Raw genomic sequence first — 27,435 nt, forward strand, 5'->3', positions numbered from 1 at the left:
CATAGACGTTACATATACAACACCACAACCAAGATCAGTACATAAATACAGCACCAGAACCAAGCTCAGTACATATATACTCACCAGAACCAAGCTCAGTACATATATACAGCCCCAGAACCAAGCTCAGTACATATATACAACACCAGAACCAAACTCAGTACATATACAGTGCACCAGAACCAAGCTCAGCATATAAATACAGCACCAGAACGAAGCTCAGTACATATATACAGCCCCAGAACCAAGCTCAGTACATATATACAGTACCGACACAAAGCTCAGCATATAAATACAGCACCAGAACTAAGCTCAGTACATATATACAGCACCACAACAAAGCTCAGTACATATATACAACATCATAACAAAGCTCATACAAATATACACACCAGAACCAAGCTATTAGTAAAGCGCAGAAGAGGAGGAAGGGAACGGATAGTTTCCTGTCTCACCAGCGCTAAAGTAAGCAATTGTATCCACATTCTAAGGACACGGTTACAAGTGGGTGAGAGGTCCCGCTTCACTCCGGTTCTCTGAACCGGCTGTAATTTTAACAGCCGGTATGGGAGAACCGGGGTGAACTGGGCCCCTTCCAACCTCGGGCCCCAGGCACTTGCCCAGATCGCACTCATTATTATCCACCCCTACATGCGACAATGGGTATGCAAACATTGTTATGCTTATGATTTACACTGTGTGTATATTCTGGTTTCGCTATAGGGAAAAAGGAAACAAAGCGCACATAGTGCATGAGCCTGTATTAGGTGAGAACAAAAGGAAAAAAGTGGTCAATTGTGCTGACCTGATGTTGTTATGCTCGGAGCATAACATCCCAAGGTGCGTGTCCAAGTTAGACTTAGGTAGAGACAGTTGCAGCCCAAATTCCGGTTTGAAGATTGGTAAAAATCCACTATGTAGATCCAGGAGATAGGGAGATAAAAAATGGAATATCCGAGCGCCCTCGGATATTCCATTTTTTATCTCCCTATCTCCTGGTCCTATATTCTGGTTTCGTACTAATGCACTTTATCATTTTCTACAGCTAAGTAATTTTTTTTATGTATTCATATCAGTTGGTATTTATGTACTTGCACTTATGAACTTGATCAGTGTCTGTACTAATTCTTTATATGAGTTGGTTCCGTACGCTGATTTTTGTTATACTGTTCCCATTTTGTACTGCCCACCCCACTGATGCCGCCTTATCCATGTGTGACTCATTTCTAAATTCTTGCATAAATTGAGTCAATAAAGATTGCTAGACTTTAAACTTCGATGCATAGATTATGTGTATTATGAGCTTAAGGTTATGATTTTGTATATGCAACTTTCTGTAAGTCTATTTATTTATTTACCTTTTGTCTTTTAAATATTTTATACATTTGCCCTGTATCTTTTCAAATTGAAATTTCACAAGTAAACGTTCTGATGTATATGGAAGGGTTAAATTCTTTTCACTTTCATTTTCATATCTTGATGTACGCATGCCCTGAATGTGGGTGTAACCATAACACTCAGAACAGTGTACTGCTGGTCACGTAAACAAGGTAGGAATTTTTAGCTTTTTAATAGTTAGATTTGTTGGAAAGGTTTGCAATTATAACTACATTTATAAATACAAAGTAAAAGGAAAGACTTGAGAGTGAAAGTCTGTGTTTGTAAAAGAACTGTATCAGAGTTCTCATTTACATCAAGGTTTTCTTTGTTAAAGGGTATGTCTAACGGTGGGATTCAAATTTTTAACAACAGGTTTCCTGTTTTGCGGACAAAGACATACACGTTGGGGGGGTTGCGGTGTTTTGCTGTGTATCGCGCCATGGAAAATTATTCTGATAATAAAATAAAAAAATTACTATATTCCAAATACGCCCTATATTAAAGTGGACTCTAAATAAAGAAATTCCCTGTCCAGAATGTTTTAGTGTGGATTTCCACGCTATGTATATAATTACATAAGCGTACATACCTACTTACCCACACATTATATTAAACTCACCCATTATGTATAGACCTGAATGGGCACATTCAATATCCTAAGCCTGCTCAGCCCGTTTAGTGAGGCTGTGCACTGTCAGAAGGGTGGAGGACAGTTCGGCGTGCGCAGTAAGCCGTGACAAATCTCATGGCTAATGCACAGATGCAGTGCCAGAACCAAGCTCAGTACATATATACAGCAACAGAACAAAGCCAAGTACATAAATACAACACCAAAACCAAGCTTATACATATATATACAGCACCAGAACAAAGCTCTGTCCACATATACAACACCAGAACAAAGCCAAGTACATAAATACAACACCAGAACAAAGCTCATACATATATACAGCACCATAAGCAAGCTTAGAACATACAGTATATACAGCTCCAGAACCAAGCTCAGTGCATATAAACAGCACCAGAACAAAACTCAGTACCTAAATACAACACCAGAACCAATCTCAGTACATAAATACAGCAACAGAAATAAGCTCAGTTCATATATACAGTGCCAAAACCAAGCCCATTACATATATACAACAACAGAACCAAGCTCATATACATAAATACAGCGCCAGAACCTAGCTCAGTACATATATACAGCACCAGAACAAAGCTCAGTACATAAATACAACACCAAAACCAAGCTCAGTACATATATACTCACCAGAACCAAGATCAGTACATATCTACTGCACCAGAACCAAACTCAGTACATATATACTCACCAGAACAAAGCTCAGTACATGTATACAGCACCAGAACCAGGCTAAGTACATATACACAACACCAGAACCAAGCGCAGTACATATAAAGTGCACCAGAACAAAGCTCAGAATATGAATACAGCACCAGAATCAAGCTCAGTACATATATACAGCCTCAGAACGAAGCTCAGTACATATATACAGTACCGGTACCAAGCTCAGCATATAAATACAGCACCAGAACTAAGCTCAGTACATATTTACAGCACCACAACAAGCTCAGTACATATATACAACACCAGAACCAAGCTCAGTACATATATACAACACCAGAACCAAGCTCATACATATATACAGCATCAGAACAAAGCTCATACATATATACAGCATCAGAACCAAGCTCAGTACATATATACACACACCATACATACAGCACCAAAACTAAGCTCAGTACTGTATTTATGTGATGAGCTTGGTTTTCGTATTGTATTTATGTACTGAGTTTTGTTCTGGTGCTGTATATATGTACTGAGCTTGGTTCTGATGCTGTATATATGTACTGAGCTTGGTTCTGTGGCTGTATATATGTACTGAGCTTGGTTATGATACTGTATATATGTACTGAGCTTGGTTCTGGGGCTGTATATATGTACTGAGCTTGGTTCTTGTGCTGTATACAGTGAAGGAAATAGGTATTTGATCCCTTGCTGATTTTGTAAGTTTGCCCACTGTCAAAGACATGAACAGTCTAGAATTTTTAGGCTAGGTTAATTTTACCAGTGAGAGATAGATTATATATATAAAAAAAAAAAAGAAAATCACATAGTCAAAATTATATATATTTATTTGCATTGTGCACAGAGAAATAAGTATTTGATCCCCTACCAACCATTAAGAGTTCAGCCTCCTCCAGACCAGTTACACGCTCCAAATCAACTTGGTGCCTGCATTAAAGACAGCTGTCTTAAATGGTCACCTGTATAAAAGACTCCTGTCCACAGACTCAATTAATCAGTCTGACTCTAACCTCTACAACATGGGCAAGACCAAAGAGCTTTCTAAGGATGTCAGGGACAAGATCATAGACCTGCACAAGGCTGGAATGGGCTACAAAACCATAAGTAAGACGCTGGGTGAGAAGGAGACAACTGTTGGTGCAATAGTAAGAAAATGGAAGACATACAAAATGACTGTCAATCGACATCGATCTGGGGCTCCATGCAAAATGTCACCTTGTGGGGTATCCTTGAACCTGAGGAAGGTGAGAGCTCAGCCGAAAAACGACACGGGGGGAACTTGTTAATGATCTCAAGGCAGCTGGGACCACAGTCACCAAGAAAACCATTGGTAACACATTACACCATAATGGACTAAAATCCTGCAGTGCCCGCAAGGTCCCCCTGTTCAAGAAGGCACATGTACAGGCCCGTCTGAAGTTTGCAAATTAACATCTGGATGATTCTGAGAGTGTTTGGGAGAAGGTGCTGTGGTCAGATGAGACTAAAATTTAGCTCTTTGGCATTAACTCAACTCGCCGTGTTTGGAGGAAGAGAAATGCTGCCTATGACCCAAAGAACACCGTCCCCACTGTCAAGCATGGAGGTGAAAACATTATGTTTTGGGGGTGTTTCTCTGCTAAGGGCACAGGACTACTTCACCGCATCAATGGGAGAATGGATGGAGCCATGTACCGTCAAATGCTGAGTGACAACCTCCTTCCCTCCACCAGGACATTAAAAATGGCTCGTGGCTGGGTCTTCCAGCACGACAATGTCCCGAAACATACAGCCAAGGCAACAAAGGAGTGGCTCAAAAAGAAGCACATTAAGGTCATGGATTGGCCTAGCCAGTCTCCAGACTTAATCCCATCGAAAACTTATGGAGGGAGCTGAAGATCCGAGTTGCCAAGCGACAGCCTTGAAATCTTAATGATTTACAGATGATCTGCAAAGAGGAGTGGGCCAAAATTCCATCTAACATGTGTGCAAACCTCATCATCAACTACAAAAAATGTCTGACTGCTGTGCTTGCCAACAAGGGTTTTGCCACCAAGTATTAAGTCTTGTTTGCCAAAGGGATCAATGCAAATAAATACGTATAATTTTGACTATGTGATTTTCTTTTTTTTTTTTATATAATCTATCTCTCACTGGTAAAATTAACCTAGCCTAAAAATTCTAGACTGTTCATGTCTTTGACAGTGGGCAAACTTACAAAATCAGCAAGGGATCAAATACTTATTTCCTTCACTGTATATGTACTGAGCTTAGTTCAGGTGTTGTATTTATGTAATGAGCTTGGTTCTTGAGCTGTATAAATGTACTGAGCTTCTCTTTGGTGCTGTATATATGTATTGAGCTTGGTTCTGGTATTGTATATATGTACTGAGCTTGGTTCTGATGCTGTATAGATGTACTGAGCTTAGTTCTGATGCTGTATATATGTACTGAGCTTGGTTCTGATGCTGTAGATATGTACTGAGCTTGGTTCTGATGCTGTATATATGTGCTGTGCTTGGTTCTGATGCTGTATATATGTACTGAGCTTAGTTCTGGTGTATTTATGGCATGAGCTTTGTTCTGGTGCTGTATTTATGTACTGAGCTTGGTTCTGGTATTGTATATATGTACTGAGCTTGGTTCTGATGCTGTATAGATGTACTGAGCTTGGTTCTGATGCTGTAGATGAGCTTGGTTCTGATGCTGTATATATGTACTGTGCTTAGTTCTGATGCTGTATATATGTACTGAGCTTAGTTCTGGTGTATTTATGTAATGAGCTTTGTTCTGGTGCTGTATTTATGTACTGAGCTTCGTTCTTGTGCTGTATATATGTACTGAGCTTGGTTCTGATGCTGTATATATGTACTGAGCTTGGGTCTTCTGCTGTATATATCTACAGAGCTTTGTTCTGGTGCTGTATTTATATACTGAGCTTGGTTCTGATGCTGTATATATGTACTGAGCTTGGTTCTGATACTTTATATATGTTCTGAGTTTGGTTCTGATGCTGTATGTATGTACTGAGCTTGGGTCTGATGCTGTATTTATGTACTGAGCTTTGTTCTGGTGCTGTATATATGTACTGATCTTTATTCTGGAGTTGTATATATGTTTTGAGCTCCTCTTTGGTGCTGTATATATGTATTGAGCTTGGTTGTTATGATGTATATAACTCCAGAACCAAGCTCCGTACATAAATACAGCACCAGAACAAAGCTCAGTACATATATACAGCACAAGCACAAATGCATCTCAGTACATAGATCATTTGCAAATTCAGTTTAACCCCTGCCATATAAGTTTGTACAGCATAAAACTACAGCTCCCAGTATAGCCAGATGATGGTAAGCATATGCTGGGAGTTGTTATTTCACACAAAAAGAACGATACACCCATCTCGCTGCAGATCATACAGTGACTACAGTACTGATCAGACAAAATAGAAATAGAGGCAGCACTCCAAATGTCAAAAAAAGGGATTTTTATTCACCCATCTGTGCAATAGAATGCAAAGTTTCAGCTTTTCAATGCAGCCTTTGTCAAGCTGCCTCTATTTCTATTTTGTCTGATATCTGGGGACTCTAAAGTCAGATTCCTGGAGGCTTGCATCCTGCTACCCTGGACGTTGTTGTTCTACTGTGCTGTCCATTTTCTCTATTTTTACAGTAGTGGCCAGTCACAGGAAGAATAAACATTTAGATTTAGTGACTCAGCGGTGACGACTTCTCAGATTGGAGTAGTTTTTTTTTCTCTTTTCTTTGGTTCTCTATTATGACTTCTCCCGGCCACGACCCATTTCTGCAGTTTGCCGCTCAGATGTCTTCAGTTCCTCACTTTTCTAACATTTCCGCACCTATTAACGAAGATAAAATTCCCATGGTGCCACACTCTATGCTCCTAAATATAATAGTATCATACACTGTGCCTCTGAATATAATAGTACCATACACTGTGTTCCCAAACGTAATAGTACTATACACTGTGCTAAATATATTACTATACACTGCGCTCCTGAATATTATAGTACCATACACTGTGTCCATGAATAAAATTGTGTCAAACACTGTAAAGTAATGCACCACACACAGTGCCCCTTGTAGATGGTGCTCCTCATAGAGCCCCCTGTATATAGGGGCCTTTTACACCTGCCGAAATTTGGACAGTGCAGCGAGCACCGATCAACGATACATCATTGATCGGCGCTCGTTTGCTCCTGTCACCCGGAGATATGGATGGAGACGAGCGGACGTTACTCAGATCGCTCGTCCCCATACATTATTATCATGTCGGCAGCACGTCTCCCTGTTTACACCGGGAGATGTGCGGCCGACAATGATAATATTTTACTTTATTAAAACGATATGACCAGCAGATGAATGAGTTTTTTCCCAGTGTAAAACCCCTTATAGTGCCTCTCATAGAGCCCCCTGTAGATAATGCCTCTCATAGAGCCCTCTGTAGATAGTGCTCCCCGTAGTGCCCTCTGTAGATAGTAGCGTTCCCTGTAGATAGGGCCCCCTGTGGCGTTATTATTATTGTTCCCTATAGATAGTTCCCCCTGTGGTGTTCCCTGTAGATAGTGCACCCTATGGCGTCCCCTGTAGATAGTGTCCCTTCTGGTGTACCCTATAGATAGGGATAGGATGTAGTCCTCACCTGTAGATAGTGCCCCTATATAGTCCTTCCCTGTAGTTAGTGCCCCCCTGTAGTTATTGTCCCCTATATAGTCCGCCCCTGTAGTTATGGTCCGCTATATAGTCTTCCCCTGTAGTTATTGTGCCCTATTTAGTCCTCCCATGTAGTTATTGTCCCCTATATTGTCCTCCCCTGTATGTATTGTCCCCTATATAGTCCTCCCCTCTAGTTATTACCCCCTATATACTCCTCCCCTGTAGTTATTGTCCCCTGTATAGACCTCCCTGTACTTATTGTCTGCTATATAGTCCTCCCCTGTAGTTATTGTCCCCTATAGTTAAGGCCCCAACACTGCCCACAGTAAAAAGGAAAAAACAAACATATGCTTACCTGTCCCGTTGCCGCGCCATCCTCCAGCGACGCCAGTCCTCCTCCAGCAGAATGACGCAGATGCGCGATGACGTCATAGTGCCGACTGCATCATCACTAAAGCACTGAATGGCGAGGCATCATGTGCCTCGCCAGGGCAGCGCTAGTCAACTGAATTGTATTAGTGTCCTAAGGATACAAATACAATTGAGTGCAGGGGACCGGTTCCGGTTTCCCGCTTCACCCCAGTTCTGCGAACCAGCTGCAATTTGAACCACCGGTTTGGGAGAACCGGGGTGATTCGGCAGGATCCCACACCTGGGTATGTCGCATCAAGACAGGGTTAGTATTTCATCAGAAGTGCCATCTATTAGTCAGCATGAAGAGCCACTACAAAGAGTGTGTCTTGAGCTTGAGGACTCAGTGTGACTATGTATTACACATTCACCCTTTGACTTTAATACCCCATTTAACTTGCAGAAGCGCTTTATGCAGATTTACAGAATTTGAGCAACCAGATCCCCAACTATCAGCTCATTGGTGTATGAGCTGCCATTTAAATGAGGGTGATCATGCTAGGACAACCCCTTTCAGAGCACAATGTAAATGTATTATGAATAAATAGGATAAGAATACAAACCTACCTGCCCACACTTATTATATTAAACTCACCCATTACATATAGACCTATATGTGCATATTCAGTACCCTAAATGAGAAGGTTGGAAAACTGTGCAGCGTTCGCAGCATGCCGCAACAAATCTCGTAGCTTTTTGACAAACCTCCCAAATACAAAACTTTAGTAAACAGATAAAGTTTCAGATATGGTGTCAGAACCAAGCTCTGTACATACACTACCGTTCAAAAGTTTGGGGTCACCCAGACAATTTTGTGTTTTCCATGAAAACTCACACTTATATTTATCAAATGAGTTGCAGAATGACTAGAAAATATAGTCAAGACATTGACAAGGTTAGAAATAATGATTTTTATTTGAAATAATAATTTTCTCCTTCAAACTTTGCTTTCGTCAAAGAATGCTCCATTTGCAGCAATTACAGCATTGCAGACCTTTTGCATTCTAGCTGTTAATTTGCTGAGGTAATCGGGAGAAATTTCACCCCATGCTTCCAGAAGCCCCTCCCACAAGTTGGATTGGCTTGATGGGCACATCTTGCGTACCGTACGGTCAAGCTGCTCCCACAACAGCTCTATGGGGTTGAGATCTGGTGACTGCGCTGGACACTCCATTACAGATAGAATACCAGCTGCCTGCTTCTTCCCAAAATAGTTCTTGCATAATTTGGAGGTGTGCTTTGGGTCATTGTCCTGTTGTAGGATGAAATTGGCTCCAATCAAGCGCTGTCCACAGGGTATGGCATGGCGTTGCAAAATGGAGTAATAGCCTTCCTTATTTAAAATCCCTTTTACCTTGTACAAATCTCCCACTTTTCCAGCACCAAAGCAACCCCAGACCATCACATTACCTCCACCATGCTTGACAGATGGCATCAGGCACTCTTCCAGCATCTTTTCAGTTGTTCTGCGTCTCACAAATGTTCTTCTGTGTGATCCAAACACCTCAAACTTCGATTCGTCTGTCCATAACACTTTTTTCCAATCTTCCTCTGTCAAATGTCTGTGTGCTTTTGCCCATATTAATCTTTTCCTTTTATTAGCCAGTCTCAGATATGGCTTTTTCTTTGCCACTCTGCCCTGAAGGCCAGCATCCCGGAATCGCCTCTTCACTGTAGACGTTGACACTGGCGTTTTGCGGGTACTATTTAATGAAGCTGCAAGTTGAGGACCTGTGAGGCGTCTATTTCTCAAACTAGAGACTCTAATGTACTTGTCTTGTTGCTCAGTTGTGCAGCGGGGCCTCCCACTTCTCTTTCTACTCTAGTTAGAGCCTGTTTGTGCTGTCCTCTGAAGGGAGTAGTACACACCGTTGTAGGAAATCTTCAGTTTCTTGGCAATTTCTCGCATGGAATAGCCTTCATTTCTACGAACAAGAATAGACTGTCGAGTTTCACATGAAAGCTCTCTTTTTCTAGCCATTTGGAGAGTTTAATCGAAACCAGAAATGTAATGCTCCAGATTCTCAACTAGCTCAAAGGAAGGTCAGTTTTATAGCTCCTCTAAACAGCAAAACTGTTTACAGCGGTGCTAACATAATTGCACAAGGGTTTTCAAGTGTTTTCTAATCATCCATTAGCCTTCTAACACAGTTAGCAAACACAATGTACCATTAGAACACTAGAGTGATGGTTGCTGGAAATGGGCCTCTATACACCTATGTAGATAATGCATTAAAAACCAGACGTTCGCAGCTAGAATAGTCATTTACCACATTAACAATGTATAGAGTGTATTTCTGAATAATTTAATGTTATCTTCATTGAAAAAAACTGTGCTTTTCTTTCAAAAATAAGGAAATTTCTAAGTGACCCTAAACTTTTGAACAGTAGTGTACATACATACATACAGCACAGATGCAGATCAGTACAGAGATCATTTGCAAAGTCAGGTTAGCTCCTTCCATATAAGGTTGTACAGTTACTACAGTTCACAGTATGACCTATATAATGGTAAAGTTATGCTGGGAGTTGCAGTTTCACCAAAAGAATGCTACTACCCATCATCTCGTTTCAGATCATACAGTGAATCCAGTACTGATTAGTCAGAGGCAGAATAAAAATTTACATTCAGTGACGTCTTCTCTGACTGGCATCGTTCTGCTTCCTTTTCTTCTCCATCTGGTCCAGACCTCCATGACGACATCTCCATCCAGATGTCTTTGATGCCTTGCTTTTTCAACACATACACAGCCCCTATACTAAGACAAAATCCTCATGGTGTCACACTTGAATACAATCATGTCACACACTGTGCCCCATGAAATTAAAGTGCCACACATAGTGTCTCATTAAAATAGTGCCACAAGATGGGCCCTCTGAAAATAGTGCCTAATGCTGTGCCCATTGCAGATTAAGTGCCACACACACACACGCTGCGCCTCAGTGTAAAGGATCTGCCAGCCACAGCTTCTGTGTCGACGCCCGTGGTTAATCAGTCTGCATCTGCTCCTAGGTCTGACAGAGTGACTTGATCTGCTACCACTCAGGCTGGTAAGCTGAGGAGTAGGAGAACCTATCACAGCCTGGCCAGACGGTTCTAGCTCCCGCCCTCGGTCTATTTTTACCTTCATTTCCTGCTGTCGTTTGCTTGTGATTCTTTCCTGTTTCCTGGCTCTGCTGCTCCTGCTATTACTACTGACCTTGCTTCATTTTGACCCTGGCTTTACTGACTACGCTCCTGCTCTGCGTTTGGTACCTCGTACACTCCTGGTTTGACTCGGCTCGTTCACTACCCCTGTTGCTCGTGGTGTTGCCGTGGGCAACTGCCCCATTTCCCTTAGCTTCTGTGTACCCTTGTCTGTTTGTCTGTCGTGCACATATTGAGAGTAGGGACCGTCACCCAGTTGTACGCCGTCTCCTAGGACGGGCCATGCAAGTAGGCAGGGACTGAGTGGCGGGTAGATTCGGGCTCACCTGTCTGTCTCTCTACCCGACATTACATAATCACAAGCCCATATATCTTTTCTACCCTGGTCCCTGACACACTATGGACCCCCTTGAGACCCTGGATCAGCAAATGCAGGGTCTCTCACTACAGATCCAAGCCCTGGATCAAAGGTGCAACCAGCGTGATGCCACCCTGGTAGTGCCCCCACCTCACCTCTTGAACCCCACCTCAAGTTGCCTGACCGGTTCTCAGGGGACCAGAAGACTTTTTTCTCCTTTCGGGAGAGTTGTAGGCTCTATTTCCGTCTAAGGCCCCACTCCTCAGGTTCTGAGATCCAGCGAGTGGGTATAATTATGTCCCGGCTCCAGCACGGGCCCCAAGAATGGGCCTTCTCCTTGGCTCCTGACGCCCCTGAACTTCCTCTGTTAATCTTTTTTTTTTCTGCTCTCGGGCTCATATATGACGAGACTGACAAGACTGCCTTGAGGTGCCAGTTTAGATTGGGTCTGTCAGACGCCCTGAAAGACATGTTAGTTAGCTATCCCCCTTCAGACTCTCTAGATCAGGTAATGGCTTTAGTGGTACGTCTTGACCGACGTCTCAGGGAACGACGACTTGAAATTTTTTGTGCTTTCCCCTCTGGCTCCCCCATGATGGCTCCCGAGGTTCCGTTGCTTCATTCTTCCACGGAAAACTCGGATGAACCAATGCAACTCGGGGCCTCCGTGTCTCCCCAACAACGTAGAGAGCTCCGTAGGAAGAATAGTCTCTTCTTCTACTGTGGGGATGAAAAGCATCAAGTGAACAACTGTCCTAGGCGTAAGAATAAGCAGCCGCTAGAACTTCCGCGCCTAAGTGACCATTGGGGAGGTCACTTGGGCGCACAGGTATTTCCCGTAAATATGAAACCTAATAAGATCTTGCTTCCCTTTCAGGTCTCTTTTGAGGGTAGGTCTGCTACCGGCAGTGCCTTCGTGGATTCAGGGTCTTCTGCTAATATTATGTCTGTGGAATTTGCTATGTCTTTAGCTATGCCATTAATTGATTTGCCTAAACCTGTCCCGGTAGTGGGTATCGACTCCACCCCACTTGTTAATGGTTATTTTACGCAGCATACCCCTGTTTTTGAACTCATTGTTGGCTCCATGCATTTGGAGCAGTGCTCTCTACTGGTGATGCAGGGATTATCGTCCGATTTGATTTTAGGTCTTCTCTGGTTGCAGATGCATAATCCCATGTTTAACTGGAATACTGGGAGCTTACCAAATGGGGTAATGAATGCATAACGTCCTGTTTTTCTGTTAATTTTATTTCTCTCCCTGAGGAGGTGAACACTCTACCTGAGTTTATACAGGACTTCGCTGATGTTTTTTCTAAAAAGGCCTCCGAAGTGTTACCTCCTCATAGAGAATAAGATTGCGCTATCGATTTGGTACCAGGAGCTAAACTCCTTAAGGGTAGGATATTTAATCTCTCTTGTCCCGAACGTGAAGCCATGAGAGAGTATATCCAGGAATGCTTGGCCAAGGGTTACATTCGCCCCTCTACTTCTCTGGTAGGTGCTGGCTTCTTCTTCGTAGGGAAGAAGGATGGTGGTCTTAGGCCGTGCATTGATTACCGAAACTTGAATAAGGTCACTGTAAGGAACCAGTATCCCCTTCCTTTGATTCCTGATCTCTTCAATCAGGTTCAGGGGGCCCAATGGTTCTCTAAGTTTGATCTGCGGGGGGCTTATAACCTTATCCGCATCAGAGAGGGGGATGAGTGGAAGACGGCGTTTAACACGCCCGAAGGTCATTTCGAATACCTCATCATGTACTTTGGGTTGTGTAATGCTCCCGCGGTCTTCCAGAATTTCATAAATGAGATTGTAAGAGACTACCTGGGGGTATTTCTTGTAGTGTACCTTGATGACATACTTGTGTTTTCCACGGACTGGTCCTCCCACATTGAGCATGTCAGGAAGGTGCTCCAGGCCCTTCGGGAAAACAAACTCTTTGCTAAAACCGAAAAATGTGTGTTTGGGGTGCAGGAGATACCATTTTTGGGTCAAATCCTCACTCCTAATGAATTCCGCATGGACCCTGCCAAGGTTCAGGCTGTGGCTGCCTTCCTGAAGGCGTTACAGTGCTTCCTGGGGTTTGCTAATTATTACAAGAGATTTATTGCTAACTTCTCGGTCATCGCTAAGCCTCTTATGGATCTTACTCGCAAAGGTGCTGATCTCCTCCACTGGCCTCCGGAGGCGGTCCAGGCTTTTGAGGTCCTTAAGAAGTGCTTTATCTCGGCCCCAGTGCTGATTCAGCCTAACCAAATGGAGCCATTCATCGTGGAGGTTGACGCCTCCGAGGTGGGAGTGGGTGCTGTCTTGTCCCAGGGTACCAGGTCCCTCACCCATCTCCGTCCCTGTGCCTGCTTCTCCAGGAAGTTCTCGCCCACTGAAAGTAACTATGACATTGGCAACCGCGAACTCTTAGCCATTAAATGGGCATTTGAAGAGTGGCGCCACTTCTTGGAGGGGGCTAGGCACCTGGTAACGATCCTTACCGACCACAAGAATCTGGTTTATCTAGAATCTGCCGGAGGCTAAACCCGAGACAAGCTCGATGGGCGTTGTTTTTTACTAGATTCAACTTTTTGGTCACCTATAGAGCTGGGTCTAAAAATATTAAAACTGATGAACTGTCGCATAGCTTCATGGCCAGCCCTCCTTCAGAGGAAGATCCTGCTTGTGTTTTGCCCCCAGGTATAATCATTTCCTCTTTTGATTCTGACTTAGTCTCCGAAATTTCGGCTGATCAATTTTCAGCTCCCAGGAACCTTCCTGAGAACAAGCTGTTTGTTCCCTTGCAATTCCGGCTAAGGGTACTCAGGGAAAATCATGACTCTGCACTATCTGGCCATCCAGGCATCCTGGGTACCAAGCACCTCATTGCCAGAAACTATTGGTGACCTGGGTTGCCTAAAGACGTTAAGGCCTACGTCGCCGCTTGGGAAATTTGTGCTAAGTCCAAGACTCCCAGGTCCCATCCAGCGGGCATACTATGTTTTTTGCCCATTCCTCAGAGACCTTGGACCCATATCTCCATGGATTTTATCACCGATCTGCCTCCATCTCAAGGCAAGTCGGTGGTGTGGGTTGTAGTAGACCGCTTCAGTGAGATGTGCCACTTTGTGCCCCTCAAAAAACTACCCAATGCCGAGACGTTAGCTACCTTGTTTGTCAAACACATCCTGCATCTCCATGGGGTTCCTGTCAATATTGTTTCTGACAGAGGGGTACAATTTGTTTCATTGTTTTGGAGAGCTTTCTGTAAAAAGTTGGAGATTGATCTGTCCTTCTCCTCGGCCTTCCATCCTGAAACTAATGGCCAAACTGAGAGGACTAATCAGTCTCTAGAACAATATTTAAGGTATTTTATGTCTGACTGTCAATATGATTGGGTCTCCTTCATTTCCCTCGCCGAATTTTCCCTTAATAACCGGGTCAGTAACTCATCAGGGGTCTCCCCTTTTACTGTAATTTTGGGTTTAATCCACGGTTCTCCTCCGTTTCACCTGGTGGTTCCAACAATCCAGAGGTAGATGTCATTCATCGGGAACTGTGCACAGTCTGGGCCAAGGTTCAGAAGAACCTAGAGGCGTCCCAGAGCATACAAAAGACTCAGGCAGATAGAAGACGTTCTGCTAACCCCTTGTTTGTGGTCAGGGATCTGGTGTGGCTGTCTTCAAAAAATTTGCGCCTTAAAGTCCCGTCCCAAAAATTTGCTCCCCGGTATATAGGGCCGTACAAGGTCATTGAGGTCCTTAACCCTGTCTCCTTCCGACTGGAGTTACCCCCGTCTTTTTGAATACAGGACGTGTTTCATGCCTCCCTCCTGAAACGCTGCTCTCCGTCCTTGGCTACCTCGAGAAAACCTCCGGTCCCTGTTCTCACCCCTGAAGGGGTAGAATTTGAGGTGGCCAAGATTGTAGACAGCAGGATGGTCCAAGGCTCCCTCCAGTACCTGGTCCATTGGAGAGGATACGGGCCTGAGGAGAGGACTTGGGTACCCGCCCGGGATGTTCACGCTGGGGTATTGCTCAGGAGGTTCCATCTTCGGTTCCCCAATAAGCCAGGTCCACCTAGAAAGGGTCCAGTGGCCCCTCATAAAAGGGGGGTACTGTAAAGGATCTGCCAGACACAGCTCCTGTGTCGACACCCGTGGTTAATCAGTCTGCATCTGCTCCTAGGTCTGACAGAGTGACTCGATCTGCTACCACTCAGGCTAGTAAGCTGAGGAATGGGAGAACCTATCACAGCCTGGCCAGACGGTTCTAGCTCCCGCCCTCGGTCTATTTATACCTTCATTTCCTGCTGTCCTTTGCTTGTGATTATTTCCTGTTTCCTGGCTCTGCTGCTCCTGCTATTACTACTGACCTTGCTTCATTTTGACCATGGCTTTACTGACTACGGTCCTGCTCTGCGTTTGGTACCTCATACACTCCTGGTTTGACTCGGCTCGTTCACTACCCCTGTTGCTCGCGATGTTGCCGTGGGCAACTGCCCCATTTCCCTTAGCTTCTGTGTACCCTTGTCTATTTGTCTGTCGTGCACATATTGAGCGTAGGGACCGTCGCCCAGTTGTACGCCGTCGCCTAGGACAGGCGGTGCAAGTAGGCAGGGACTGAGTGGCGGGTAGATTAGGGTTCACCTGTCTGTCTCCCTACCCCGACATTACACTCAGGCTATTAAAGCACCACGCGGACATACAGTACCCCATATAGACAGTGTCGCACAGTGCCCCTATAGACTGTGTCCCAAGCCACAAGTCACCCACCCACATAAGGCCATGTCCCTGTTTCCACAATGATATCCAGCTATGAAGGTGTAACGTCTATGGCCGCGGCTTGTCGTTCTGACTTACCCTCTGACGACCGCGGCCATGGGCGTGTGAGTTCTCGGCGGCATCTCCCTCCTGAGAGACGCCGATCTACCATCTACCTTGGACGACCTAATTTTACTTGCCACCCGAGTGGACATGAGGCTCAGAGAGAGATCCCAAGAGGTTCATCATGAGAGAAGACTTCCTTGGTTGGCTCGCAACTTCCAGCAACCCCTCTTGTCTTCATCTGCTGCTCCACCCGAAGTTCCGATGCAGTCGTCTCAAACTATCGGTCCAGGAGAAACAGCACAGGCACACTTCTGGACTCTGTCTATATTGCTGCCTCGCTGGCCATGTCGTGTGTCTGTGTCCCAGAAGCCAAAAAACTCCAACGCCTAGGATTGGTTGGAGAGCCAACCCTGGGCGACACAGCATTTGATAGAGAACTCTCCTCCAAGCTGTTCATCCCTGTGACCATTGTTGCTGGTGAGACGCCCTATCTGGTCTCTGCCTATCTGGACTCTGGCTTCGCAGCCAATTTCATATGTAAAGACCGTGTGGATCTTCTTAATTTGCCTACTACCCTTCTCGAGAAGCCGTTGATCGTTGCCTCGGTGGATGGACTGCCGCTGTCCGACCCAATTTTGTCTGTAACCAAGCCGCTGAGGATTCAAGTGGGAGCCCTTCATTCTGAGCTCATCTCCCTGTTTGTCCTGCCCAAGTGCTGCTGGGTTTGCCTTGGCTCCGTTTACACACCCCAGTCCTGGATTGGACCTCCGGAGAGTTTCTCCAGTGGGGTCCCAAGTGCCTCAACCGCTGTCTGGGACATATCCATCCGCTTCAGCCTCCTCTGCATCAGTCATTGGTAGGGTTGCCCTCCTGCTACTCTCAGTTCTCTGATGTCTTCGACAAGAAGGAGGCAGAGACGTTGCCACAACATCGAGCTTATGATTGCCCAATTGACTTGGTTCCTGGTTCGTCCCCCCCTCTCTCCTTACATGAAACCCAGTCAATGTCTACCTATATTAAGGAGAATCTAAAGAGGGGCTTCATACGCAAATCCTCATCCCCGGCTGGGGCAGGGTTTTTCTTTGTCAAAAAGAAAGACGGTTCCCTCCGAGCCTGCATTGACTACCGGGGTCTAAACCAGATCAGGGTAAAGAACAGATACCCATTGGCTTTGATCTCCAAACTGTTTGATAGCAAACATTTTTTCTAAACTAGACCTGCGAGTGGCTTACAATCTAATCCGGATTCGTCAGGGTGACGAGTGGAAGACTGCATTTAATACACGTGATGGGCACTACGAATACCTGGTTATGCCCTTCGACCTGTGTAACGCCCCTACGGTTTTTCAAGAATTCGTCAATTATATTTTCCGTAATCTCCTCTATGTCTGTGATGTGGTGTATCTCGATTACATTTTGATTATTTCCCCAGATCCTGTAACTCATCAGAGACATGTTCGCCAAGTGTTGCTTCGATTAAGGGAGAAACCTCTATATTCCAAGCTGGAGAAGTGCGTGTCCGAAAGAAAGTCTCTACCCTTCCTGAACTAAATCATCTTCGATCAGGGTCTTAAAATAGATCCTGAGAAGGTAAAGGCTGTCCTGGAATGGCCACCCCCTCAAGGCTTAAGGGCCATACAGCGCTTCCTTGGATTCGCCAACTTCTACCGGCTGTTCATTCCCAACTTCTCCTCATTGACTGCTCTCATCTCTACCCTCACCTAAAATGTCATGAATGCCAAGGAGTGGACTCCAGAAGCAGAGGCCACGTTCAAGAGCTTAAAAAAGGCCTTCACGTCAGCCTCAATTCTTCATCATCCTGATGTGACCCTACAGTTTTCGTTGGAGGTGGACGCCTCCTCTGTTGGTGCTGGTGCACTTCTGTTCCAGAGAGGTTACAAAGGCAAGTCTGTGGTATGTGGCTGCTACTCTAAGCTTTTTTCTCCCGCAGAGCGCAACTACTCGATTGGGGATTGGGAATTACTGGCCATCAAGCTGGCCCTGCAGGAGTGGAGACACCTACTAGAAGGCGCAGCTCATCCAATCCTGGTCTTCACAGACCACAAGAACCTCACCTATTTTCAGATGGCTGAATCCTCGTCAAGCCAGGTGGTCACTGTTCTTTGCTCGGTTCCAGTTCGAACTCCACTACCGACAAGAATGTGAGGGCCTATGCCTTGTCTAGGTCGTTTGAGACAGAGGACACTGTGGAGCCCCCACAGAATATTATTGACCCTTCCTGTATCATCTATGTCAACCCTCTGCAAGTTAGAGACATTCCTCCGGAAAGGACCTTTGTACGTCTGGCAGACAGAGGAAGAATCCTTCGCTGGGGACACAGTTCCAAGTTGGCAGGTCACACTGGTGCCTGTAAGACCCAAGACCTAATTGCCCGTCAGTTCTGGTGGCCCACTTTGCCCAAAGACGTCACAGACTTTGTCTTCTCATGTACTGTGTGCGCAGCAATTAAAGTTACCCACTCCAGACCAGATGGTCTGCTCCAACCACTGCCTGTGCCTGATGCTCCCTGGCGACATATTGCAATGGACTTTGTCACAGATCTGCATCTTTCTGCTGGGTGCATTGTGGTCTGGGTGGTGGTGGATCGATTTTCCAAGATGGCTCATTTTGGTCCACTGACTAATCTTCTTTCTGCCTCCCAACTCACCGATCTCTTCGTCCAACACATCTTCCGTCTGCACGTCTTGCCTCTGCATATTGTCTCGGATTGAGGGGTCCAGTTCACCTCGAAGTTCTGGAGAGCACTCTGCTGTCTCCTCGGTGTAACGTTGAACTTCTCCTCGGTCTAACATCCCCAGTACAATGGTCAAGTCGAGAGGGTTAACCAGATTATGGAGAACTATCTGCGGCACTTTGTCTCCAGGCTGCATGATGACTGGGTGCAGCTGCTTACGTGGGCTGAGTTCTCCTATAACAACCATACTAGTGAGTCCACCACTTCCAGTCCGTTCTTCATTGTCTACGGCAACATCCACGAATACCTCTTCCTGTCTCTACTATGTCCCAGGTGCCTGCAGTTGACTCTACCTTCAGGGGGTTTCTGCAGATATGGCAACAGACCCGATCTTCTATTCTGCTGGCGGTGGATCGCATGAAGAAAAAGGCAGACACGAGAAGACGAGAACCTCGACAGTTTCTTCCAGGTACGAAGGTCTGGCTGTCTTCCAAGTATATCCGGCTGAGTGTACTTCTTGAAATTTTGCCCCCAGGTTCCTCGGACCCTTCGAGATTCTGCTGCAAATTAATCCTGTGTTTTACAAGCTTCGGCTGCCTCCTACCCTAACTCCTCCCATGTCTCCCTGCTGAAGCCCGTGGTCCTGAACCGCTACTCCAGGACTCCTAGTTCTGCAGTGGCTCCAGGCGGCTCGTCAGGGATTTTCGAAATGAGGGAGATCCTGGCCACCAAGAAACTGGGAGGAAGGAGGTTTTATTTGGTGGATTGGAGGGGTTTGGCCCTGAGGAGACGTCTTGGGAGCCAGAGGAGAACATCGATGCCCCTGTCCTCGTGAAGAAGATTTGCTCTGGCCCTACGAAGAGAGGGCGTAGGAGGCAGGATACTTTAACATCTATGGCCGCGGACCGTCGTTCTTACTTACCCTCTGACGGACGTGGCCATGGACGTCTGAGTTCTCGGCGGCATCTCCCTCCTGAGAGTCACCGGCACTCACTTTCTGGTTCAGAGACTGTCTCCCGCAGGGCGTGCGCGCCCGCACTTGCACGGCCTTAAAGGGCCAGTGCGTGCACAGTTGCAGAATATCTGCAATTAGCCCAGGATGCTGCTGGACTATAAAAGGGGCTTTGCCCTCTTGAGCATTGCCTGAGCGTTGTTGTGTTACCAAAAGTTTGTCTTTGCAAATGGTCACCTAGTGTTTTCCAGTTCCCATTGTTACCCGTTCCTGCTACCTGTACCCTGTATCCTGTGCTACCATGCCTCTGTGCCGTCAAGAGTTGGAGTCATGGTGTATCCTCCAATGCATCTAGTGTGTCACACCCCGCCGGATGTCTGTCTACTATCGGAGCCTCATCTTAGCCTGAATCCATCGCTACTGTCTACATTGCCTCAGGTACCCTTTCTGGACTATAGACATTCATTGTACCTGTTTGATGAGCTGCTATCCCGCTACGCGGTACGGCCCAGTGGGTCCACACCCCGCGCCGTGCCAGAAGGCCTGGTCTCTACTGATACCTGCTGCTCCAGTGGAACGATGCAGGCGGAGCGATGACATTATCGCACCGCCTGCATCACAAGAAAAGCGCCAAATAGCAGGGAAGGGAACTGATGGTTACCTTTCCCTTCCAGCGCTGTCAATTGTATCTGCATAAAAGGATGTGGATGCAATGGAGAGCAATTGTATGTGGGGGCCAGTAGTCAGACAGATAGCGGGCCATGGAGCTTGAGCTCCAATGATAATCTGGCCCTGCCAACCACATCTTATTCTATTTTATGCCATTTACTTTGCTAATAGTAGTGCCACACAGTCCACCTCCCTGGTAGTGCCACACAGCCCGCTTCCCTGGTAGTGCCACACAGCCCCCCTCCCTGTAGGTAGCACCTTTGGGGTTCCATCTAGGAGTGGAAAACCCAGCCAGAGCATTGCCGATTCCAAGAGAAGCCCCTGATCTCACTGTCCATATAAATGAACAAAGTAGAATAGGTCACATACGAAGAGTAGCATCAGTGGTATAGATGTAATAATACCCAGAGGTAAACAGAACAACCCATCTCAACCAAAAAACATCCCATACTCTACCTCACCATGAAATACAAAGCATGACTAACTAAGCAGCAATGGCCAGATAGTCAAATATAAATCTTATAGGTACGCAAAAATAGGTGATAAATGCACATAAAGTAAGACCCAGATACAGAAATGAAGATGGTAAGCTAAAATTAAGCTAAATGAGTCATCAAAGAATATAAATATAAATAAACTGTACCTAAAGACATGGTAGTAGGAGAGGGGCACGTAGGGAGATGTGGCACAAAAACGCCTCGATGCGCTTTTCGCCTGAGACCTCCTACCTGCTCCCTGGTAGTGCCACACAGCACCCCTCCCTGTAGGTAGCACCTTTGGGGTTCCATCTAGGAGTGGAATCCCCAGCCAGAGCATTGCTGATTCCAGGAGAAGCCCCTGACCTCACTCTCCATATATGGACAGTGTTGTCAGGGGCAACCCCAGAGCCATAGTCCTGGGCAGAGCACTACTAGCACTCTGCCTGGGACCAGGGACATAGCTAAAGGCTCATGGGCCCTGGTGCAAGAATTCAGCTTGGGCCCCCCTACCCCTCCCCAACACCATCCGATCCCTGTGCACGCCTATGCTCAGCTGCCTTGCCCGACAGACCCCATGAATGCCCCCACAGTCTAATGCCCCCCATAGCTGCCCCACAGTATAATGCCACCACACAGTATAATGCCTCCCATAGCTGTCCCCACAGTATAATGCCCCCATAGCTTCCCCCACACAGTATAATGCCCCCCACAGCTGCCACATACAGTATAATGCCCCCCATAGCTGCCCCATACACTATAATGCCCCATACAGTATAATGCCCCCATAGCTGCCACATAGAGTATAATGCCCTTCATAGCTATCCCGTACAGTATAATGCCCTTCATAGCTGCCACATACAGCATAATGCCCCCCATAGCTGTCACATACAGTATAATGCCCCCATAGCTGCCCCATACAGTATAATGCCACCATACAGTATAATGCCCTCCATAGCTGCCACATACAGTATAATGCCCCCAATAGCTGCCACATTCTGTATCATGCCCCCATACAGTATAATGCCCCCACAGCTGCCCCATACAGTATAATGCCCTCCATAGCTGACACATACAGTATAATGTCCCTCATAGCTATCCCATACACTATAATGTCCCATACAGTATAATTCCCTCATAGCTGCCCCATACAGCATAATGTCCCCCATACAGTATAATGCCCCCCATAGCTGTCCCATACAGTATAATGCCCTCCATAGCTGGCACATAAAGTATAATGCCCCATACAGTATAATGCCCCCCAAAGCCGCCCCATACAGTATAATGCCCCCATACAGTATAATGCCCTCCATAGCTGCCACATTCAGTATAATGCCCCACGCAGTATAGTACCCCCATAGCTGCCCTATAGTATAATGCCCTCCATACAGTATAATGCCCCCCATAGTTGTCCCATACAGTATAATGCCCCCCATACAGTATAATGCCCCCATAGCTGCCCCATACAGTATAATGCCCTCCATAGCTGCCACATACAGTATAATGCCCCCATAGTTACCCCATACACTATTATGCCCCATACAGTATAATGCCCCCATAGCTGCCCCATACAGTATAATGCCCCCATACAGTATAATGCCACCCATAGCTACCCATACAGTATAATGCCCTCCATAGCTGGCACATACAGTATAATGCCCCTTACAGTATAATGCCCCCCATAGCTGCCCCATACAGTATAATGCCCCCATACAGTATAATTCCCTCCATAGCTGCCACATTCAGTATAATGCCCCACGCAGTATAATACCCCCCATAGCTGCCCTATACAGTATAATGCCCCCATAGCTTTCCCATATAGTATAATGCCCCATCATATAGTATAATGCCCCCACTGCTGTCCCATACAGTATAATGACCCTCAACAGCTACAGTATATATGGTTGTATTGTTCATGTGTACAGTATATGTAGCGGCAGTTTTCATGTGTACAGTAGATATGGTTGCTTTAGTCAAGTGTACAGTGTATATGGTGGCATTATTGTGTATAGTGTATACAGCGGCATTATTCATGTGTACAGTATATATGGCGGCATTTTATGTGTACAGTATATATGGTTGCTTTATTCATGTGTACAATAAACAATGGTGTTATTCATGTGTACACCATATATGGCGGCATTATTAATGTGTATAGTGTATATAGCAGCATTATTCATGTGTACAGTATATATGGCAGCATTATTTAACCCCTTCCCTCTTTCGCCACTTTTGACCTTCCTGACAGAGCCTCATTTTTCAACCTGACATGTTCCACTTTATGTGGTAATAACTTCGGAATGCTTCTACCTTTCCAAGAAATTATGAGATTGTTTTCTCGTGACACATTGGACTTTATGTTAAATTTGTTCGATACATTCAGTATTTAATTGTGAAAAACATCAAAATTTAGCGAAAAATTAAGAAAATTTGCATTTTTCTAAATTTAAATGTATCTGCTTGTAAGACAGGCAGTTATACCACACAAAATTTTTGCTAATTAACATCCCCCATATGTCTACATTAGATTGACATCATTTTTTGAACATCCTTTTATTTTTCTAGAACGTTACAAGGCTTAGAACTTCAGCAGCAATTTCTCACATTTTCAAGAAAATTTCAAAAGGCTATTTTTTCACGGACCAGTTCAGTTGTGAGGTGGCTTTTAGGGTCTTATATATTAGAAGCCCACAATAAGTCACCCCATTTAAAAAACTTCACCCCTCAAAGTATTCAAGATAGCATTTATAAAGTTTCTTAACCCTTTAGACGTTTCACTGGGATTTAAGCAAAGTAGCGGTGAAATTTCCACATTTAATTTTGTTTTTGCAGAAATTCATTTTTAATCGACTTTTCTTGTAACACAGAAAGTTTTACTAGAGAAATGCAACTCAATATTTATTGCCCAGGTTCTGTAGTTTTAGGAAATATCCCACATGGGGCCCTAGTGTGGTAATGTACTGAAGCACAGGCCTCAGAAGCAAAGGAGCACCTAGAGGATTTTGGGGCCTTCTTTTTATTACAATATATTTTAGGCACCATGTCAGGTTTGAAGGGCTCTTGCGGTGCCACAAGAGTGGAAATCCCCCAAAAGTGACCCCATTTGGGAAACCAGACACCTCAAAGGAAATTATCTATGGGTATAGTGAGCATTTTGACCCCACAGTTTTATTGCAGAAATTATTGGATGTAGGCCGTAAAAATTAAAATCTAAATTTTTTCAAAGAAAATGTATGTTTAGCTAATTTTTTTTAAATTTCCACAAGAACTAAAGGGGAAAAAGCACCACAACATTTGTAAAGCAATTTCTCCAGAGTAAAACAATATCCCATATGTGGTCATAAACGGATGTTTGGACACACGGCAGGGCTTAGAAGGGAAAGAGCGCTACCTGACTTTTGGTGCTCAAATTTAGCAGGAATGGTTTACGGAGGCTATGTTGCATATGCAAAGCCCCTGAGGGGCCAAAACAGTGGAAACCCCCCACAAGTGACCCCATTTTGGAAACTGCACCCATTGAGGAAATTATCTAGAGGTATAGTGAGCATTTTGACTACACAGGTTTTTTTGAGAAACTAATGGAAGTAGGCCGTGAAAATGAAAATCTAAATGTTTTCAAAGAATATGTAGGTTTACCTAATTTTTTCTTATTTCCACAAGGACACAAGGAGAAAAACCACCACAAAATTTGTGAAGCAATTTCTCCCGAGTAAAACAATACCCCACATGTGGTTATAAACAGCTGTTTGGACACAGAGCATGGCTTAGAAGGGAAAGAGCGCCATTTGGCTTTTGGTGCTCAAATTTAGCAGGAATGGTTTGCGGAGGCCATGTCGCATTTGCAAAGCCCCTGAGGGGACAAAACAGTGGAAACCCCCTACAAGTGACCCCATTTTGAAAACTACACCCATTGCGGAAATTATCTAAAGGTATAGTGAGCATTTTGACTGCACAGATTTTTTGCAGAAATTATTGGAATTAGGCCGTGAAAATTAAAATCTACATTTTCTCAAAGAAAATGTAGGTTTAGCTATTTTTTTTTTCACTTCCACAAAGACTAAAGGAGAAAAAGCACCACAAAATTTTTAAAACAATTTCTCCAGAGTAAAACAATACCCCACATGTGGTCATAAACTGCTGTTTGGACACGCGGCAGGGCTCAGAAGGGAAAGAACGCTACTTGGCTTTTGGAGATCACATTTAGAAGGAATGGTTTGAGGAGGCCATGTCGCATTTGAAGAGCACCTGAGGGGACAAAACAATGAAAACGCCCAAAAAGTGACTCCATTTAGGAAACGACACCCCTTGAGGAATTAATCTAGGGGTGTAGTAAGCATTTTGACCCCACAGGTGTTTCATAGAATTTATTAGAATTGGACAGTGAAAATAAAAACAATGCCTTTTCTTCAATAAGACGTAGCTTTAGCTCAACATTTTTCATTTTCTCAACATATAAAGGAAAAATAAATGAAAAAAAAGAACCCCAGCATTTGTAAAGAAACTTCTCCCGAGTACGGTAATATCCCATATGTGGTAATAAACTGCTATTTGGGCACACGGCAGGGCTCAGAAGGGAAGGAGCGGCATTTGGCTTTTGGAGTGCAGATTTTGCTGGATTGGTTTCAGGTCGCTATGTCGCATTTGCAATGCCCCTGTGGGACCAAAACAGTGGACACATCCAAGAAGTGACACCATTTTGGAAACTACACCACTCAAGGTATTCACCTAGGGGTGTAGTGGGCATGTTAACCCTGCAGGTGTTTTGCAGAAATTAGAGTGCACTCGAAGTTGCAGAATGAAAATGGGATTTTTTTCCATAGATGCCAATATGTGGTGCCTAGCTTGTGCCACCATAACAAGACAGCTCTCTAATTATTATGCTGTGTTTCCCGATTTTAGAAACACCCTACATGTGGCCCTAATTTTTTGCCTGGACATTTGACAGGGCTCAGGAGTGAAAGAGTACAATGTAAAATTGAGGCCTAATTTGGCGATTTACAAAGTATTGGTTCACAATTGCAGAGGCTCTGATGTGAAATAATAAAAGAAACCCCTGAGAAGTGACCCCATTTTGGAAACTACACCCCTCAAGGCATTTATTAAGGGGTGTAGTGAGCATTTTCACCCTACAGGACTTTCACATAAATGATTGCGCTGCGGATGATGCAAAGTAAAAATTTACATTTCCCCCTATATATTCTATTTCAGTGGCAAATATGTCCTGCCCAGCTTATGCCACTGGAGACACACATCCCAAAATTGTTTAAAGGGTTCTCCCGGGTATGGCGATGCCATATATGTGGAAGTAAACAGCTGTTTGGGCAAACTGTAGGGCTCAGAGGGAAAGGAGCACCATTTGGCTTTTGGAGTGTGGATTTGCTTGGAAATAATTTTGTTTCAGTATTGCTGGTGTTTCCGTTTATAATATGGGGGTACATGTAAGCTGGGCAGAGTACATCAGGGGCTTAGTCAGGTGGTATAATAATTGGTTAAAAAAAAATGTAAAATAATCCATAGATGTTTGTTACGCTGTGAAGCAATCCTTTCTGCACAGGCCAGTGTTGCACTGATAAATATCCTTCCTTATCCCCTTCTGGTCCACACTTCACACCTTTGCAGTTTGGAGAATTTTGCTGGGAAGTGTTGTCCTGGTATAATACGGGCGCCCTCGCTTCCAACAGATATGTTTGGGCCCTCCCCTTCCTGGCTCCCTAATTTTAGGGCCTTGATAATTCGCCTCTTGAAACAGAAGAAATGTTCCCCTCGGGCCTGCGCAACTGCATATTTTTTTATTACCTGACATATGGAAGCCTTAACTAATTTTATTTTTTCATAGATGTAGTGGTATGAGGTCTGTTTTTTTGCGGGACGAGCTGTAGTTTTTATTGGTACCATTTTGGGGTACATGTGACTTTTTGATCACTTTTTATGCTCTTTTTTGGGAGGCAAGGTGACCAAAAAACTGCATTTCTGGCATCGTTTTTTTAGTTTTTTTTATACAGCGTCCACCATGCGTTATAAACTACATGTTAACTTCATTCTGCGGGTCAGTACGATTCCGGCGATACCTAATTTATAGCACTTTTTATGTTTTACAACTTTTTGCACAATAAAATTACTTTTGTAAAAAGAATGTATTTTTTCTGTCACTAAGTTTTGAGAACCATAATGTTTTCATTTTTTAGTCAACAGAGCTGTATGAGGGCTTGTTTTTTGCGAGACGAGTTATAGTTTATATAGGTACCATTTTTGGATACATGCGATTTTTTGATCACTTTTTATTCCAATATTTGTAGGGCAAAGTGACCGAAAAACAGAAATTCTGGTATAGTAATTTACGGGTTTTTTTACGCCGTTCACCCCGTGGAATAAATAACATAATATTTTTATAGTTCAGGCCGTTACGGACACGGCGATACCAAATATGTATGGTTTGTTTATTTTTTTCAACAATAAAGAACTTGATAAGAGAAAAGGGCAATTGTGTTTTATTTTATTACTTGAAACTTTTATTAAATGTTTTAAAACTTTTTTTACACTATGTTTACA

At 44.5% G+C, this 27,435-nt stretch overlaps 1 protein-coding gene across 1 annotated transcript in view; it reads left to right on the forward strand.

Moving 5' to 3' along the window:
* The first annotated feature begins 1,509 nt into the window (after positions 1-1,509).
* The window catches only part of LOC142740852 (DNA dC->dU-editing enzyme APOBEC-3H-like), a 53,925-nt gene continuing 27,999 nt past the window's right edge, over positions 1,510-27,435 (forward strand). The window contains exon 1 of the mRNA XM_075850274.1: positions 1,510-1,550. The gene's annotated coding sequence lies outside the window, so the exon portion shown is untranslated. The remainder of the gene's footprint in view (positions 1,551-27,435) is intronic.

Source organism: Rhinoderma darwinii, chromosome 2 (assembly GCF_050947455.1).
Source record: "Rhinoderma darwinii isolate aRhiDar2 chromosome 2, aRhiDar2.hap1, whole genome shotgun sequence".
In the NCBI taxonomy this organism is placed as follows: Eukaryota; Metazoa; Chordata; class Amphibia; order Anura; family Rhinodermatidae; genus Rhinoderma; species Rhinoderma darwinii.